Genomic DNA, 20,623 nt, shown 5'->3' with positions numbered 1-20,623 from the left:
AATAGATAAATAGTTACAACGTACTAATAAGAATCACAAGAGTTTAACAGGTGAAGTCAGTAGTCTCTCATACTGCCCATATACATGTGTCATCTGCAATATTTCAGACCACACTGGTTTAGTCTGTTGATTTACACATCCACTCCAGAATCTCGAGCTTTATGTGGATACATACAAAGCGTAGCACTTTTGAATTTTAGTAAAGCACTTAGCACATCTTTAAGAGTTTCCTCTAAATATAACCAGGCTAGAGTTCTTTCCTGAAAATAGGTACCACTGTAATTAGCAGCAGCAAACACAGTAGCTAAATCGAACACCACAGAACATTTTAATACATGCAGTAATGACTAAAAGACTTGTGGAAAGAAAATCTTACAAATTACCCTGGCAGCCCTCACTGGCCATGCAATTCTGTGCTGTAAGAAAAGAAAAAAAAAAAAAGAAGTTCTAGACAAAGAATTCTGAAGTTCTAAATGACTCTTAGTGTTTCCAAGGGAAACAGGGATTAGAAAAAAAAAGCCTGAAATCATCTGGCAGACCTTGTCCCTGTTTCAATCTACTTTATCACTGTGGTTCTGACGGTGATTAGATAATGAACCACTCAGACACACAATTTACACAGCAGCTAATTTCATCGGCCTGATTTGAGGGTATGGTTTTTAGGGGGCTATCAAAGAAGCAGATGAAGGTGCATTTGTCATATGTGAGTGACAACCATTCATACTATCTGAACAAAATGGTGCTGGCCCTTATTAGAAACACATGCTATTATCACATATTTAAAGTGCAGTTGAAGCCATAATTTCAAATTGCCAACTGGAAACATAAGGGTAAAACAACCAGATATTACTGAAGCATGTGTGCTGACTTCATGCCCTTCTGAAGACAGTCTGGCAACATAATTCAGCTAGGATTTAAATTACCAGATAAGCAGCATCACCAAAAAATCCCAAACCCTCACATCCCAAAAAAAAATCTATCCATACTTTTAAAAAAAAATAAATTAAAAAATCCACTATTAAAACCAGTCTATTACTTACTCCTGGATCAATTTGCAGAGTATTTGCATGCCTATCCGATAACATTAAAGATATGCTTGAGAAATCAACCACAAAAACAATTTTATTTTAACATTACCAAGATAAAGGTCAACTGATTTTCACAGGGAAAAAAAGCCAAGGCATTTCTCATACTAAGTAAGATTGCAAAGAGAGTATACTACAAACAATTCCTTACAGATAGAAAGTCTGGGTTCCCTGCTGTCATGCTTAATTCCTCAAATGTACTGAAAACAATAGCTTTGGCAATAAAGACTTTACATCAAAACACAAAGTACACAAGTTCAAAATGATGCTGGCAGTCAAATGTCTGTGCCTGCAAAGTCTTTAAAACAGTAGCTACCAGAAGTTCCATCCTCTCCCACGGGCTGTCTCTCTCTAAAGACCCTCAATGAGCTTCCTTGCTTCAAGGGGAGGAGGTGGAAACGAACCACACAACAAACGAGCCCCCACCCCACCTCAAAAAAAACCACACCAAAACCCCACAACACTTCAGCAGTAGATTCAACTCTGATGCTGGTCACAACGGGAGAGCAGATTGCTCTGGCAAATGGAAATTCACCACACTAATGCATACCAATATTAGGCAATTAAGGAAGAGGTTAAGTGTAGGCTTCGCCTCATATAAATCCCTATCTGTACACCGCACTTGATGGGACATGGGCTCCACAGATGAACAAATACTAGAAACTAATTTTAAAGCTCTGTGCTGATTTACAAGGAAAGTATTGAATTAAAATGGGGGGGCAAGTAGCAAGATGTTACCATACAGACCAAAGAAAAGTCTACCTGCCCAGCCTTTTCAACAGTACTCAAGCAGCCTTAAAAGAAGTCTATCTACCATCTTTCAGGCTGGGTGTCCATGACTTTAAAAAACAACAAAGGACCCCCAGACTGTTAGAACCAGGAGAAATGCCCTGTAATTATAAAGATCTTGCATTTAGAACATAAAATGATACAACTTGTTTCAGTCCTAAGAATAAAGTTTTTCTAACAAAGTAATTAGTCCCAACACAGCTTATATACATTTTTCCCATTTTCAACCACAGTAAAATACTTCAGCAACTTTCTTGATTTATCCATAGCTTTCCATTTCTTTTCACAAAAAAAACCCCAAACCGTTCTTCACTAATTTGAAACAAATTAATTCAGTGTAATTCCACCTTTATAAAACTGAGTCTACATATTTCACCGCTGCTCTCCTCATAGTCCGCTGACCACTTCAACCCATGAGGACTTAACATTCTGCTGGGTTACTTCAACTCTCATCTCATACTTATGTCAGCACCCATGCTGCAGCTTATTTAGGCAACATCAATGACAGGAGGCCCATATCTGGCAACAACAGGCAGTTGCTTAGTCATAACAGGAGACTCTCTACTGAGCTGATGGTTTCCCATTCAAGGCAGTAATTTAGCTTTCTGTCCCTTCCTCACTTGGTTACTTGACTCTTCTCATGGAACAAATCAACACTAGTTGCATATTTGCACAGGGGCAAACAAAGCTCAAAGGCTCTGTTTTTAAATATAGCAAACAGGGGACAGAATAACATCTTGTCCAATGAAAGATAGTGTGGACCTGTACAATGAACAAGATGGACAAGGTGGACACAAGCCATGAACCATGAGTGAGGAGTAGCACATGTAGTTGATATTGAGTACTGTGTAGAAAAGCAGCCTGTGGAAAAATATGCTTAAAAGGAAGAAGCACAGGGAACTGGGAGGTAGCTCTTGAAACGCACGAAGTCAGGAAACAAAGAAGAATTTCCGTTTTCTGAAGGAAAATCAGTTAGTGTATAGATCTGTAGCTCTGTGAAAACAGCAAATGAAAAATAAACATTGACAAAAAGATGATACTAGCTTGGTTGATACAGTTCACCGATTTCCAACAGAATCTGGGAGTAAAAATATTGAGGAGGGGAAGTATTGAGCATGGATTTAGGAAGAGCAGGTCCTACCTTGCCGACCTGATCAACTTCTATAATCAGGTGAACCGCCTAGTGGATGTGGGAAAGGCTGTGGATGTGGTCTACCTGGACTTCAGCAAGGCTTTAGATACTGTCCCCCACAGCAAACTCCTGGCCAAGCTGTCAGCCTGTGGCTTGGACAGCAGCACTCTGAGCTGGGTTAGGAACTGGATGGAGGGCTGAGCCCAGAGAGAGGTGGTGAATGGTGCCACATCCAGCTGGCAGCCAGTCACTAGTGGTGTCCCCCAGGGATCAGTGCTGGGCCCCATCCTGTTCAGTATCTTTATTGATGATCTGGATGAGGGGATTGAGTCCATCATCAGTAAATTTGCAGATGACACCAAGCTGGGGCAGGAGTTGATCTGTTAAAGGGTAGGAGAGCTCTGCAGAGGGACCTTGACAGGCTGGACAGATGGGCAGAGTCCAAGGGCATGAGATTTAACACATCTAAGTGCTGGGTTCTACACATTGGCCACAACAACCCCATGCAGTGCTCCAGGCTGGGGTCAGAGTGGCTGGAGAGCAGCCAGTCAGAAAGGGACCTGGGGGTACTGGTTGATAGTAAGCTGAACATGAGCCATCAGTGTGCCCAGGTGGCCAAGGCGGCCAATGGCATCCTGGCCTGTATCAGGAATAGCAAGTCGGTATTTTTCCTAAACTGAGGGGCCCAGAAATGGACACAGGACTCAAGGTGCTGAATACAGGGGCACAATGACTTCCATGCTCCTGCTGGCCACACTATTCTTGATGCAGGCCAGGATGCCATTGGCCTTCTTGGCCACCTGGGCACACTGCTGGCTCATGTTCAGCCAGCTGTCAACCAGTACCCCCAGGTCCCTTTCTATTTGGCTGCTCTCCAGCCACTCTGACTCCAGCCTGTAGTGCTGCATGGGGTTGTTGTGACCAAAGTGCAGCACCCAGCACTTGGACTTGTTGAATGTCATCATGTTGGACTCTGCACATCTGTCCAGCCAGTAAAGGTCCCTCTGGAGAGCCCTTCTACCCTCTAACAGCTCAACATCTGTTCCCAACTTGGTGCTTTTTATTGTCTCTCACAGAGGTGGCCAGCTTAAGTTCTAACTGGGCTTTTGACTTTCCAATTTCTCCTACATGATCTAACAACATCCTTAAACTTATCACGAGTTGCCTCCCCCCCCTTTCCAAAGGTGATACACCCTCTGTTTTTCCCTTAATTCCTTCAAGAGCTGTTTGCTTATCCAGGCCGGTTGCCTTCCCTGCCGGCTCATCTTTCGTCACGTGGGCACAGCCTGTTCCTGTGCCTTCAAGACCTCCTGTGTGAAGTAGGTCAAACCATCCTGGACCCCTTGGTACTTAAGGGCGGCTACCCAGGGTACTTTCTGAATAAGTTGCTTAAACAAGTTGAAGTTTGCCCTCCGGAAGTCCGAAGTGAGGGCTCTCTTACCGCTCCTCCCTATTGCCCTGCATATTGAAAACCACTATCTCATGATCAATGAACCCTAGACAGCCTCCTACCATCACATCTCCCACCAGCCCTTCTCTATCCAAGAACAGCAGAACAAGCAGAGCCTGACCCCTGGTAGGCTCACTTAACAGCTGCATCAGGAGAAAATATATACATGAAATAGACTTACTCAGGAATCTCCCTAAAGAAGCATCTGTTTGTCAACAACTAAGCTATGCATACAGCACTAGCAGAAGGTCAACTAGGAAAGCCTAATCAGTAATGTCATCATTTAAAAAAACAGATTATGACTTCTCAGGTGTCACATTTCCCACCAGAGGCAAAACTTGTTTTTAGCAGAAGTTAGTCAAAAGGAAGTTGAACAAAATCCACTTCTCTTTTTTTTGATATTTTAAGTATCCTGGCTATAAACCTTTTTTTCAAACAATCTCCCAGAAAATACTGATGGATTTGCACTCCAGCTTGAAAGATACACCCCTGCTATTTTCTGTAGTGTAAAAGAACAAAGACTACAGAGTTTGAAACATCAAGCTTGCTGTAAGTAAACAAGCCTGCTGTGGTAAATTCCCATAATGTTTTAGTGACATGCGGATACTGCTACTAACACAAGGCAAGTATTTAGATAAAAAATAGTAAGCCTAAGAGCAGCAGAAATCATTTTGCCATTTATCAGCACCAAAACTGATGTTTTACCTTGAATGACTGGAAATGAGGAGCTTGGAAATTATCACTGCAACATCCAGCTCCTTCTTCTGTCACCAGTGGGCCCAAACCTAAAGGATTCTTCAGTTGCAGAGAAAGATTTACCTTTGGCTAAGCACTTTATCTAGGCTGTTTGGGTTCAAATGTGGTGGGTCAAAAAACACTGAAAAGCAGCATTAAAAAAAACCTGATGGTTGCTTCTACAGTCAGCTTTCAAGTGATAGCAAATAAAAAAGATCTAGAAAATGAAATGAGTGGCTGGAAAAGATCTGAGACCCGATCCTGGTTTCTCCCTGAGGAAGAGCAGAACTAACTGTCTGGCAGGTCTTGATGGCATAGAAACTACGTATTTTCTTTACATGCAAAAGCAAATAAAGATGTATTCACTACTGCAGTAAAAAATGCCACATTTAAAATGGTATCATCTAATAGCATGCATGTTTCTTCCCATTTCTTTCAAGAATCAGCTTCAAAATTCTTTGACAAAATTTATCTCTCAGCCTCCAGAGATTTTTGCATTGCTTATGTTATACCTGTCAAGATCTGATGACTGTATGTTATGTATTCATCTGAACAGAACCACTACACTTAGTTACAGGCTATCATCAACCAATTCATTCTCTTGCTAAAATCAAGTCATCCAATTACTCCTTGACTAATCAAGGCTGTTTTGGCTTTTTCTTTTTTCAAAAGGTACTCAACAGCATAAACAGTTCACTTACAAGAAATGGAAAGGGGCTAATCAGCAGAATTATTGTTTTGCTGCCACAATTTGCAGTATTTAAATGTAGCTGCTGATTGGACTGGAAGTTTTATGATATAGCATATAAAACTAGTTTGACACAAAAACGAAGCTGCCTATAGCCTAAACTTCATTGTTTTTAGCTGCTCTAAGCTGCCATTAAGATGCTAAGAATCGAATCAAAATAATACTACTAGGCTTATCTTATTCTGCTCCTAATTGCAATTATGGAAATTAAAGAATATCTTCAAAATTAATTTATATTTGATGCATCAGTTGCTTCAATTCTTTAATTGCCCTTATCCTTAAAGGTAAAATGGAACAAAATATTTGGCTAACACTAAGCTCCACATAACAGCATTTTGACATCTTTCACTTACAAAAGGCAAGCAACTGCTTTTGTATATGTTATGCTGTAATTAGGAGGGATATTTACAATTTGATCAGAATCTGAACTGCAGCACAAGCTGAAACTTTCATTGGTATTTAGGGTAATGACCAACCTTTTTTGTCATTAAGCTATAAGAGAACATTTAATAACGCCACTGAAAACCAGACCCAGAGAATAATTGATACTTGCACTTCCTCTCCAGCACACATTCAACAACTATTATTAAAAAGAGCTGCTCCTCACAGACCGATGTGGCACATCACAGTTCACACACATACCCTGTTAAGAGCCCCGAAATAAATGAGCAATAATATCTATCTGGCCACTTACTGGGGTGGGAATGGTAAGAGAAAACAAAAAGACATAATGTAGAGTAACTTTACAGGGGGAAGGGGACAAGAAGCAAGAGTATTTCTTTGAGGTATCAATAGAAACAAGACTACAAGTGTCAAAAAACATTATTAATAATATCTGTACTTAGACTGGCTTGCCATGCTATCATCAACACCATGAAGTTTTTAAACAGTAAAAGATACTGCTGTTTCTTATAGTGGTACATTTAACATTATAGAATGTAATAAACTTTGATGATGGTACAGTTTTACTATGCATACTCATGGTTAGAAGGGCAAAAAAACTGCCAGAGTCAACATTTTACAGCTTCTTAAACATAGCACACGTTAACAAAGAACCAACAAATAAAGTAGGTTTAGCATGTTTTCCTTTGCAAGCTACTTTCAAGTTCTATTAATCACCTGTAACACCAAACCTAATACTCTTTAAGCAGAGTAATTTTCAGTTGAAGAAGGTGCACCTGCCTAAATCTTCAACATAAGCAAAATCAAGTACAAAAAAAACATTAAATAAAATGCTGTAGTAAACCTTGACTTCTGAAGAAATAATTTTTTCAGACATCTTTTGTGGCTTTGTTTTGTGCTACAGCCCTTTAAGTTTTGTCTTCATAAAGCCCTAACTAGTTGTAATCACTTGCAGTCTAATTGTGGACATTTATCTGCTTTTCTTATGCATAGAACATAGCTATTAAAGCTGAATGGTGATGGTGTGAAGTATAGGTTAAATTGGGTGAAATTAAAGCAAATTACTCTGTGATGTGGAACTCTGAAAATAGAAACCGCCAATGATTTGCAACCCTCTTGATGATCAGCTTCACAGAACCCTAAATGACAAGAAAACTTACATATTTTAAAGTTAACTAGATTTTTTTTTTTTTAAAAAAATATGTATAAATATATTCAAAATGCAAGCAGTCACTGTGGCAATAAATATTTTGTTTTATTTCCATCGTAGAAATATAAGGAAAGGTTTGGATTCGTATTAAAAATGCTTGGGTTTATTCTCAAGTTTAGCTGATTTTTAGCAACAGAAAACCAGTTCAGAATATTAGCTGCAGCGTTAATTACTTTGAACACAATGTTACAGTTTATGTGCACCATATGGCTATACAGACACAGGATGGTAAAAGCAGCTGTTCTGGGCTCTCCTGACTGGTGTGGTATTAGGACTCAGATTCATTACTTACCAATAGATAAGCAGCTACATTTACCCTGCTGAGCCCTAGTACCACATCGGTCAAGGGAGCGCAGATCAAGCACCCCTCCCCAAAAGTCAGAAATAGCAGCTGAATGGCAGTCCTTTCAATATCAAATCTATTGGGAGTATTTGACAAAAAAAGGGCAAGTCTATTTCTGCACTGGCAGACACACAATGAGAGCATGCAGCAGCAATACAGGATTTTAAATGACTGTAGTATCAACTTCTTGAGCATAAAAAGAATTTGCATTTGCATAAAAGTACTCATCAAGTGTGTACTGCACAAGGTCAGACATGAGAATTATAACCTCCCAGGAAACACTGGGGCAAAGCAATTCACTTCAGGACATGTTAAGCTGGCAGAAGAAACCATGATTCTGTTCCTGGCGAGAGCAGTTTTAAGAGAAAAGTTGTTACCAAGACAGACACTCCAATGAGTTTATCCGCAAAATCCTGTTCCAGAGCCCTTACCCTTGAGTCTGTCTGACAAAGTATTAGTGATTTATTTCAGATGTAAAATGTGTTTACTTGCCATTGCTCTTTCATCCTAGGACCACTGGGATGTAGTCAACACTCCACAGGCAAAACCTTCTACCTGCTGAGATTTGCTATCAAGTTGGTCATACTGAGTAAAGAACATTATCTGACAGCTGAAGGAATAAATCTTAGAGTCCTTCATGCTTCCATTTCCAGAGGGCTCGTTCTGACTGCCCTTGATCATGTACTTGAAATACTATCACTGCCCTGCTCACCAAACAGTGCTTGGAACAAACTCGTTGGTCATTCTTCTTGCAACATATTTCACCCAGGATCACAGCACATGGTAATTTGCATGGACTCACTATCAGAAGGCACTAGGAAAGACAGCACTCAACATAAAACTTCTTGAGATGGCTGACATACCATCTGAATTTTTTCAAGTAAGAATTCCCTAGGAAAAACTAGCCTTTCTGATCACATTTTTCCAAAATACAACTGTTAACTGGAAGAAGAGGCATAGCCTAGACCACTACAAAATGCCTGTAAGCTGAAGGCTACAGTATGTGAACGATTGCTTCTGAGAAGTGATCTTTTAAACCTTAGCTCAGCCACAGTCTGCTTTTTGTTACTCTCTGTTCTGAAAACCTTGTGAGTTTAAGTCATGAAAGGAGAACAAGGGAGAGTCCCCACAGAATCTCCCTTCCTGGTGAGTGCTCCCATGGCAGCACTGCCTGCATAAAGGTCGGTGTATACAGGAAGGTCTGGCCACAAACATCAGTGGATAACTTTTAACATGCCTCTGTGTACCACACATCCAGACTGGAAGTAAAGGATCCTACTCAAAAGTAGACTGAAACTCATCTATCTGCAAGTTGATGGCATCTACACTGTATTAAAACACCACTCCTAAGCAGAAACATGCCTGTATGTATAACAGTGTATTGGTGTTAATTCCATCACCATCAACTCTGGTACATTTTACCCCTTCTTTCTGCAGGTTAGTCATCAAGGTCTTCTCTTTGGAATACTCAGGGCCAAGGTCGATGGTGCCAGTCTTAATTGGAATCTCCACAAATCAAAGTAACAAAATATAATTGCTAAAAATTGCTTTGTTTTTAAGACAATGTATTTACGCAGATCATGAACAGCAACTAACAGTCATCTACAGAAACACTCAGGGCAGTTCTATCTGGCCTTGAATAACAAGATATACAGGAAACATTTAAATTACTCACAGACCATTTATCTGGGTGACAGACTGACCATATCAAAGATTTTAAAAGGTTTTTTTAAAATCCCACTTGAGCCCTTAAGTTATGTGGTCTGGCACAGCAACTTCCACAAGCATGCTTCTCCTGAACAGCTTTCAATACCTAATGCTGACACAAAGCCCAAGCTATTAAATGCTGCTGAGCAAACCTTGGCTCCTGTACAGAGCCTGATCAACTCTCTTCTTGGAGTGTCAGTCTTCAGAAAACAATACACAGAGAGTGAACAGTTCAGGACAGGTTGCAAAACCGCAGCCCTCCAGGAACACACAATGAACTGTGTAAAATTGTTTCAATAAGGTAACTTCTCTTCAGAAACATTTAAAGTCTTAAGCTATATAAATACATAGATAGAACTCAGTAACGGCAATTTTTCAGCTACAACAGCTTAATGTCTAAGCATTTCCCAAATATTCTGAAACTTTAAGTGATATTGTTGTTAGAACAATTGTTACAAAATTGTCAAGCTGCTTCTTCCAGTGCCTTACAAAAAAGCTATAAAAAATGAACTATGGAAATTTTTTTTTTGGGGGGGGGGGGGGGGGGGGGGGGGGAAAGGAGGGGAAAAGGAAGGGTTTTTTACAGAGCAGTAATTTTTGTACAGAAAGAGTAACTGAGTTTTTAAAGTTATTCATAGACCTGTATACTCTGCTCATCACATGTTAATAAAGCACATTATTCTCCAGATCTGAATGTTTCTCCTTGGAGGACCTATTCATTGCACAATGGATATGAGAAGGTATAAACATACTTGAGGAAAGATCAGCCAACATCGACCAAAACTGGGATAGGATAGACTAAAAGAAGAAAAAATTGTTTTATCGGTGCTGTTACATAGATCCTACGTAAGCTTTTAATGAAATGTTGTATTACTAAGTTAAAGTATCTTTAAAAACCAAAGCAAAAAGACATTATAATAAATGTGCCTCAACACACAGACATTCTATCCCACATGCATAAACTTTAATGCAAAAGTAGCAGTTTCATCCACATTTATCCATTGCAAATCAATCCAATTTTTAAAAGAGTGCTACTTATTTCTATTAATAGAAATGCTGTTAGTAGTAATTTTTTAAAGTTAAAACATTATCTGGTTATGAGAGTTTGTTCTTCATATATGATCTTTTTTTCCCCACACACACAACAATTACTTTTCAACGAATTAAAGGTGATGACACTGTCCTTAGGATCTCTTAGAAGAGCACCTGAAATACTGAAAACAACAGGGATATATACAGTTTGCACTATATTTGCAATGCAAGGCCTGGGTAAAGAGAGTCTGCAATGTTTTTTGGTCAAAGTTATAATCTTAAAGTAACAGTTAACCAGATAAAACTCAATACTAATATTTAATTTGGATGATAGTCCCTTCTGCTTGAGTTTTGTATGAAAGAGGAAAACTAAGCATATGACTTGCTATAGATTAGCTGACCAGTTACAGGGAAAGACCTCATTTTGTACATTTCATTAAAATAATCCCTAACACTCAGGGATTTGTTTTTCCTCCTAGTAAGATTTTACTTCAAAGCTACCTACATTGTGGAACATGTCAGTTGTATTCTGCAACTATCTGGCACCATCTAGTAGCCACTGTCCTCTTATTTTCTGAATCCCACTAATGGATTGTTACAAGAGTGTGACAAGAGTGATACTGAACAAATATGCAAGAAATAACAGAAACTTCTTTATCTGAACCTCATATGGTCAAGAAAATGTTTTATGTTGAATTAAGTACAGACAGCTACAGTCAGTAATAACTTGTACACTGAGAAAATTACTTCTTCCTTCCTTTATAATGGCACTAAATGCTTATATCTTTGTTCAAGCTTCCAAGTAATTGGAGACTCTGCTGGCAAATTTTAGCAACAGTTGAAACATATTGCTTTATGTTTGCATGTGAACATTTTTTGTTTATTCCCTTTCCCTATCCTGAAAACACACAAGCAACACAGAAACTAAGAAAGAAAATACATGCTTTGATTAATTTGACTCCTGGATATATACATAGGGGTTTTTTTTCATTATTGTCAAAGCAGAGTATCTCGTAGGCCCTAAAACTAGGGGGTAACAGCAGACAAGGACAGCAATATCAGCACATCAAGCCTGAGGTGTGATTGGGTAGAAATCTTGATTTTCAACAGTATTACTCCTTTAGCCTGCAAGCAAATACAAATACACAGCCCTGCTATTCTGCTCCATGCAAAATAAATATATAAATGTGATACTTTCACAACATCTAACCACAGCTTTAAACTGAAATGGTTCTTCCCTTTTTACTTTAGATGTCAAATCTATCACAGAAAAGAATTCTGTTTTTAAAGGACTTCCTCAATGAAGCAGTTCATTTCTCTGCCATTTAGCTCACTGTATTTTTACAAGCACCAGGCTGAGCAAACTATGATTGAGAGAAGCCATCTTATGCACATTGCTGTTGTCCCACATCATTCAGAACAAACCTTTTTAGATCGTTAACTACCACAGGAGTGCTGATTACACAGGCACCAGCAATTTCCTAACCAATGACCACCTGAACAATGATGTGTTCAGCTTCTCAGACCCTGAAGCCTTTCAGAGGTGAATCATTTCACAGTTTGGAACTAGATCTCCATAGCAACTTCCCTTTGAGGGTTTTAGAATCACCATTCCGTAATTCTATGATCATCAAGCTCAACCATTCCCAATGGTTCTTTTCACAGCAGATGGAAAAGGAAGCCTTGAAATTTTACAGTCTATTTCAAGCAATTCATCTGGCAGCCCATTAGAATTCAAAATATTTCGACCTTCAATCACAAAGCATGTTATCTGAAGCTGTGGTGATCTCAAGTCAAGACAAGCAGACGTTTTAGTCTAATCATCCATGATGAGAAGAGACTGACAAAAACTCTTAATTCAACCACCATCAAAATGCTTATTTTAACTGCATGAAAGTCTTTCAACAGGCAATGAAAACACACCATGTACCATTTTATCACAACCTTCCATTCAAGGGAAATATGAATTCTGAATATTGGCATGGATCTTTGCACTCCCCGACTGCTTTTGAACAAATATCTGCTTCCTAAAAGTCAGTATAAATCCAATTCCACCACGCTATTTTCAACAGCTGTCAAGAAAAATGACGGCAGCAAACTGCAATTAAACTTCTCACGACTTGAGTACAATAATGCTGTAAACGAGTTACTTATTGACAGATCCAGTTTGTTATAGGCATCCTCTAAGAATTCCAAGTCAGTAACATCTGAGAATATAAACACCAATTATGAAAACATAGCATTGCTTAAAATCTCAAAGCAAAGCTCAGTTTCATGATAATCACAATCAGAGGGGAGTTTAAAGGGTTTATTTTCTCCCCACTCTGTTCCAAATTCTCAACTTAATTCCCCTCTAAGAGTTAAAGAAACATTTTCCTTCTCTAAAATGTTTCAGTCAACCACTGAAATAACCCTATCAGGGATACAAAAGCTTTAAATTCAAAAATTTGTTGATTTAAGGACTGGGCTGATTCATGCACATTCTTTGGTATTAACCTTAAATACAAGTTAAATTAAAATTGGTTTAAAATCTCAGTTGTACACTACTATATTAAAAGTGGTAGTTCATCAAATTCCCAGGCTCTCCCTCCCGTGCCCACCAAAATACTCTTCCCCACCCCAAACAATTCTGTAAGATTAACTCTAGAAATACTTTTTTCTTATTGATACATTTTCATTGACCTAGAAGGCATCAAAATGCTTATCTGGCGACTAAAGAATCCAGAAGACTTGTAACTTTCCACATAAAAATGCCACTAACGACATTTAATGGGATCACATTAAGTTAGTTAAAAAAAACAAAACAAACATACAGAAGATACCATTTACTGATTTGCCAGTGAGACTTTGATACCTAAAACAGTACCTGCTATAAACGTAACCAAACGTAAAAGAAACATAAAGACCCTTGTGTACCAAAGCTCCAGTGTCCACTACGAACAGTGAAGAAAGGGAAATTAACAGGCATGTTACATTTTGTAACATCTGCATGGGAGGGAACACCTAATTGTTTTATCTTCTTTGAATGGAAAAAAAAAAAAAAAAGTGCCTTCAGCGTCCCTAAGAAGTTACTTAACTGTGAGAACAGCCACAATTGAGACCCTCTCTACAGCACTTAAAATGCCACATTTTATTAGGCTACAGGAAAAGCACAACCAACCCACTTCTGCAGCTGACCCTATCCCCCTAGGTATCAACATCGCTGAGCCATACTCTTACGCTACTTCAAGCAAAAACTCCTAAGATACTCATGAAGAAACTCCACAAAACTAAAAGATTTTGAATCTAATTGTTTCTTTACTGGTTGTTTGTTGAGGGTTAGTTAGTATTTTTGGCAAAGCCATTTTGAAAACATTTCTGTAAAGGAAATGCCAAATATCTTTGGGAAATAAACTGGCACAATACAGCATTTACCTTCCTGTATTTTGCATCATTTGCAAAGTTAGCTCATGATCAGAGCTATACAGCTGTTTACACTGAACTTCTTGAAGACCTCAGGTGAAGTGTGTGAACATAACCATGAAATTTAACTAGGGATGAAGCAAGAATTTAAGGTATAGCAAAGCAAATGAAAAAGACATTAACTGCAAATGTTTATTGCTATGTACAATCAACAAACAAATACAGATTTTCTTTTAGCAATTTGAGAAAGAGACATAACTAAAAAAAGTCTCTTGAGTATTTAAAGCATCACGTCCTGGAAAGACTAGAGATGAAGGCAACTGCCCATGAATAGTATCTAAATTCTTAGTGGTTTTCAGTGTTAGATCAGTTAAGTCAATAGCCAATATAAAACCTACTACTCCTGAAGGAGATGAAGTTGTTACAGGATACATTTTACAATACTCAATAATTTGTTTAAAACCAACAATAATAATATGGAAGATAATCAAATGCATTTGTTATCAAAAGTTTTAGTTCATCAATAAAAATTAGCTTATTTTTTAATTCCTGTTGACCAAACAACGTAAGCGTTAAGTCCAGCTTTTCATTTAGCATTGTTCCATCCAAAACTGAATACAAACCTGTCCACAAGTACCAAGTTATTGGAATATCTCGCTAATTAAAAAGTACAACTGACACTACAGCAACTTACTTGCATACACAGACAGAATTGTATACATGTAATTTATCTTCTGCTAATGTAGCTATTACTAAACATTTTGAACAGAAGCATTTTTTTTTCATTCTTAAGTGATAGTAAATGATAAGTATCTCACATTGTACAATTAGACTGTCAGCAAAGGATGACTATTAGTAACACACACACAAATCATGCAAGATTACATCTTTACAATCTATTCTATGATTATGCACAGTTATGATTCAAAGTATTTTCATGGTATCTTACCAGATATTTCTTGTAAACAGTAATTTAAAATCTAGGAGGCAATTCTTAAAATTGTGTTCATACACTAAGAATGAGACTGCATTTTTAGCTTTTCCTCCACCCAATAGCCCCACTATCATATCTGAAAAACTTCATCATACAGTAGTTATATATTAGCTCACTGTTTAACAATCTAGAACAACCTTAAGTTTATTTCATAACATATAATCAAGCAACATACAGTAATTAAAGCACACTGAAAACAGCAGTTACTAGCTAATTAACATTACAGAAACACTTTTCTTAACGATAGAAAAAGACAAAGATGTTACATGTACCTTGCATGAAGAACAGTTTGTTATAAACCATTTTGTTTTAAACACTAAAAACTTCAATTTAAGAATTGGAAATTACAGTACTTTATGAATTAAAAATGTCAATGAAAGTTATGCACAGTTAAGTAAGCAGTTTAGGGACTACCCTTTCATCACATGGTTCATACAGGGCAAGCACCATTAATACAAATTGCTGCATCCCCGAGGATGGCCAACCTCTATATTATCGTTATTCATGCTGAGTTAAATAACCAATAGTATTTCACTATTTTCATGGCAGTAAGATACATTTTGCTATCACCACAGCACCTGAACTACTGCTAGAGACAAGCAGCAAACAACTTAAACTGTGATGATGGTGGCACCCTGGGCTGGAGTTAGGCAACAGATGCCAAGAAAACTGCTGTGCTCTTTTAAATGCACTGCTTTGCAACATCAGTTCAGCAGCACACTTTGTTAGATAATTGTGTTATGTCTTGCAAATAAATTGCCACTTTAATACCGTGCCAATATTTTACCTTTATGTTCTATTTTTAAACCCACCTTCTATTTATCACACCGTATTTTATGTTTGTTGCTATTAAGAGTAATGACTGAAAACGCTTCCTAGGTAAAACCATGTGCGCACATAGCCCTAGCAAATAGCCTCTTTGGATACCAACTTTTCATATGAAGACACCATCTGACTTCCCACACACCTACTATTTGTATCTCACCTTTATTCAACAGCTTCTATATATGCTTATCTCTTATTATATTTGTTTCACATGAATTTAACACCTCATTTTGTGTCGCTCATTTTTTGCTAAGTTTTCCAAATACAGCACATATGAAGGTGTATTAGCTTTCCCCAGTTTCATGATTACTAGATGAGTATCACAGTAGTAGCATCAGTCAGGGTTGGAAGGGACCACAAGGATCATCTAGTTCCAACCCCCCTGCCATGGGCAGGGGCACCCCACACTAGATCAGACTGGCCAGAGCCTCATCCAGCCTGGTCTTAAACACCTCCAGGGAGGGGGCCTCAACCACCTCCCTGGATAACCCATTCCAGGCCTTCACCACACTCATGGTGAAGAACTTCCTCCTCACGTCCAGCCTGAATCTCCCCACCTCCAGCTTCATTCCATTCCCCCTTGTCCTATCACTACCTGATATCCTGAGAAGTCCCTCCCCTGCCTTCTTGTAGGCCTAACAATGAGCAAACAAGGATTACAGCTGCAAACTAGTTGGTGGCTAGTTATGAACAAGATCAGGCCTTCCACAAAGTTTGACACACAACCACAATTAATTTTGTGCTTGTATATAGGTACAGGACAGTGCACAAGGAAAAACACATGGCCACCATCAAGCGGACAGCCTGTCTCGGTGTTACTGCCTAGGGCTTATGTATTTAAAATCCAAACATTTCAGGATAAAAGATAACCCGTACTAATGTTTTCATCCTTCACTATGGTCTTTTTAAACATCACTGCTACCACAACCTCTTCTGTAGGTTTTGATACAAACAGTAAAACTCGAGGGCAGTTAGAAAGGACTGTGAAAAAGACAATGTTGGTTGCTAATTCCAGCATGCAACACCTTTTGTTCAAGGTCTCATTGGACATCAGTTTTGACAAAGCCCAAAACAAAACAAACCACCAACCCTCTCAGAAAGAATGAAGACCCTCTCCATCTCAAAACACTCGCTTTCAAAGAGACTCTCCAGAAGAAGAGGGATCACAATGGCCATCATGCTTCTGGCAATTTTTGATGTCCCAGAGGCAAGTCCTTGTTCATCAGCATTTTTATGTATATACAGAAAACCCAAGTAATTTCATCCAATTATTGTAGCAAGATTCCTTGCAATATTTTTCTTCAAAAGCTGTCACGCAGCACTTGCCCTGGACCTTGGCTATCCTGAAGAGACTATCATTTTAATAAAAATATATGGAATTATTCCAGGGCTTCTAAAACTAGTAGATTTTCAGTAGATGCTATGACAGTACTTGTACCTTAGATGAAAAACACATGACAAGCACCCCACCCCACATTTCAAAGGACATGCAAAAGGCATACACAATATTTAAGTGCTTACACAGACAGCTGTAACACTAGTGCTATAAATGGCTCCCCAGAACAGCAAGTCAAGAACCACCACTACTTCACAAAGTTTTATTCAACTTGCAGCCTGCTTGCCACTCACCCACAGGAAAGAAGAGTAACAGGAGCAAGCCAGAGGCTAGAACTGTCCTAGCAGACTTCACATCACCGGCTAATTGAGAGAAGAGAATCTGACAGAAAAAATGACCTCTTAAGATTTATATCCGATTTTTACAGTAAACTTACAATTTCAAATCAGTTTAACTTTGTTATGAAGACACAGCTCTGTTCAATTTTTCCCTTTTTTTAACAACTCTGACACAGAACACTATACATACCTTTTTACATAATGAAATGGTTTAGCCTAAATCAGATCAGAAACCAAAAAAAAAACCCAAAAAAATCTGTATCGCATAACATGGAAAGAAAATGCTACCCATCTAAGATTCTTGCACTTTCATTTGGTGGGAAAGCCCTGATTTCCAGACATTATGGAGTTATTATGCAGAAACTTCAAAAAGGTTAGAAACACACTACAAATACAGAGAACTTTGTGTTGTCATCCCCCCCCCTTTTTTTTTAAGAAGCATAGCTGCTACAATAGTATGAAAACAGGCTACATTTTACTATCAGCACACCAGCATTACACAATGCTGATTTTTCAAACAATTTGTGTCTAGGAAATAATTTTCTGAAGTCCTATAGGATGCAGACTAGAATAAATTCTAAATGGCTACAAAGCTGTTAAGTTTCTGTTCAGTCATTTATTTAACAGTACATACATATATATGAAAACTTTAAATAAAATGGTATGCATTATAGCTAAGAAAAAACACACTAAGTGAACAGAAGATGGATTACCTTTGACAAGGCTCTCAAGTTCGGTGAAAATCAGAATAATTTTCTTCGTGGTTTGCCAATTACTAACCTTAAAAATGTTCTATGAATCATTAAAATCATGTGTTTCTTTACAATGTGCTTTCAGTTACTGGTTTTCAATTCTCAACACAACATTGCTGATAATATTACAATACCCCCTCCTACTAAGAGAGGCCTTCAGAGCCTGTTTGCATTCCACAGGAAGACGCTGCCTTGCTCTTGCGTGTAGCTTCATCTGCCTTCCTCCCCCACAGTGCCATGCATAAGTCCAGCTCACCCATGTAGTCATTCTATCAAGATACAAAAACTGGTGGCACACCACACATATGATACTGATTTACACATTCAGACAGCATCATAATCACACAAGTAATCTTTTTCCTTTACTGAAGATTTCCAAAGGGCTTTTTCTTCTTTCTTCTTACTCATGCTGAATATTTCATTCTAGTTACATGGCTGTATCTCCATGCAGTGCTTGTATAATACAAAAAGAATGCACTTCCACATAATTATGCTTTCTCTGAAACAAAGAACAACTTGTTCTCCAAGGCAAAGATTAAAACACATAGAAAAAAGTAACTTCACACTGGCTTTATGGGTAAGATTTGAAATTTCTTTGTGTTAAATTGGGGTTTACTCTATTAAATTCCACCAAACTTAACATTTCAACTTAAAAGTTTAGTTGTAGTTGCAGTGGTTCCAAAGATACCTTTCTGAAAGTCAGGAAGCTTTTAGCTCTTTGAGACTGCAAACAAATCACTGTTTCTCCAATTTTCCCTGCTCTAGTACAGTAAGTTAACAACAGTGGAATAAGTAGTACAGTTGATGTGCAAGATCCTGTTAACCTAGGTCACTCTGTTGTTAGACAGCAAGAAAACAACAAGCAGGAAGGCCAAAAAACCCAAACCAGCAACTACTACCATGTGCAGAAGAATTCTGCAAAAAATATTTCCATAAGCAGAAAGATGAGAGAAAAGCATAACTTGAGGTTTTCAACTGACAAAGGCAGAGCTTCTCTCCAGCAGGGAGAGATTTTGGATGTTGCTTATAAGAACCAGATGAAGGGACATGAAGAAGTAAGGACTCCTTGTGTGATCGTGACACAAGCTGGAAACTATGGGAGGCTTCCACAACCTGTAGGTCTGCAGGCAGCCCCAGCAGCCTGAAGGAACTTGCCAGGGAGGCAGTGCCTGGCACCCCTGTGGGCTGCTCCAAACACCACCCCTTCCTGGGAATTCCACGCTCCCTCTCCTGAATATGGCCTGACACATGACAACAGAGCAAAAAAATCAAGTAAGCTGTCTACCCACAGTAGCTCAGACCAAGTGCAGGGCAGACAAGAACAGACTTGTACAATATAAACTAATCATTCTTACTACGGGGGATACAGAAACATCTGTGTGGCACAAAGAAAACCAAGAACCACAGCTGACATACCTAGACTCCACTAGCACACACTGCATTTCTGGACTTGATTGGTTCCTCTATCATGAAGCAGCAAGCTGTACACAGCAGCAAGACTAGGAAAAACTGAAATACTTGTCTGAAACAGCAGCTTATCAAGAAGAGCAGAATTACAAGGTATTTACCTTTTGAAATGTCTAGTTCATCATATTATTCGACAGCAGTACTCCAATGAGGTAGCCAAAATACCTTAGCAAGACAACATTACACTGACCACATGGGAGGAAGATGAAAATTTAATGTCTAGCACTTTAAAAAAATATATAGGACTTCATTAAAACCAAATTATTTAATAATTCTGAATGTGCTTTGTTTTTCTTCTGTTAACTGAAACCCCGCTGAGGTTTAGAGAGCAAGACACCTGAAAAGTTGAGTAGCTAATTTGCCTGGCAGGTACTTTTGCTCTGCAAGGTGTACTCATGCTGCACTCTCCTGTTGTAACAATGGCTAAGCAAGTCCAGGGGTGACACTAACACTTCTGCATTAAGGAAAATACATGAACATAATGAAACTCCCCAATTATTTACTCAGAGTGTAACTGCATCTATTAATACTCAAAAGCACTCACTGTGAAAACATACAGAGAAAAAAATATTAAACAAGCATACCACTGTTATTTTATTTCAGTACAGAATACATCAACTACCTTGAAACATTCTCCCCCTTTCCACACAAGAGTACATATTTGTAAATGATTAATTGACAAATTAACTCATCTACCAACTTACTCATTGTTTGTGGCACAGACACATTGACAGTCTGCATATGTAATGATTACAGGAGAGGGGAAGGTGTTTATTTTGGGTTCATCTTTCTTTTTTTAAATATAAACTAATTTTAGGTTGAGAATAAGCCATCTTTATTCACACTGAGCAGAGCTTGACTCAATTCATGGAATTT

At 38.4% G+C, this 20,623-nt stretch overlaps 1 protein-coding gene across 1 annotated transcript in view; it reads right to left on the bottom strand.

Annotated features, from left to right (window-relative positions):
* OLA1 (Obg like ATPase 1) overlaps positions 1 to 20,623 on the bottom strand; it is a 100,582-nt gene that overhangs the window by 52,647 nt on the left and 27,312 nt on the right. The window lies entirely within an intron of this gene.

This window comes from Dryobates pubescens, chromosome 2 (assembly GCF_014839835.1).
Source record: "Dryobates pubescens isolate bDryPub1 chromosome 2, bDryPub1.pri, whole genome shotgun sequence".
Taxonomy (NCBI): domain Eukaryota; kingdom Metazoa; phylum Chordata; class Aves; order Piciformes; family Picidae; genus Dryobates; species Dryobates pubescens.
This window is presented reverse-complemented; position numbering and strand designations above follow the sequence as displayed.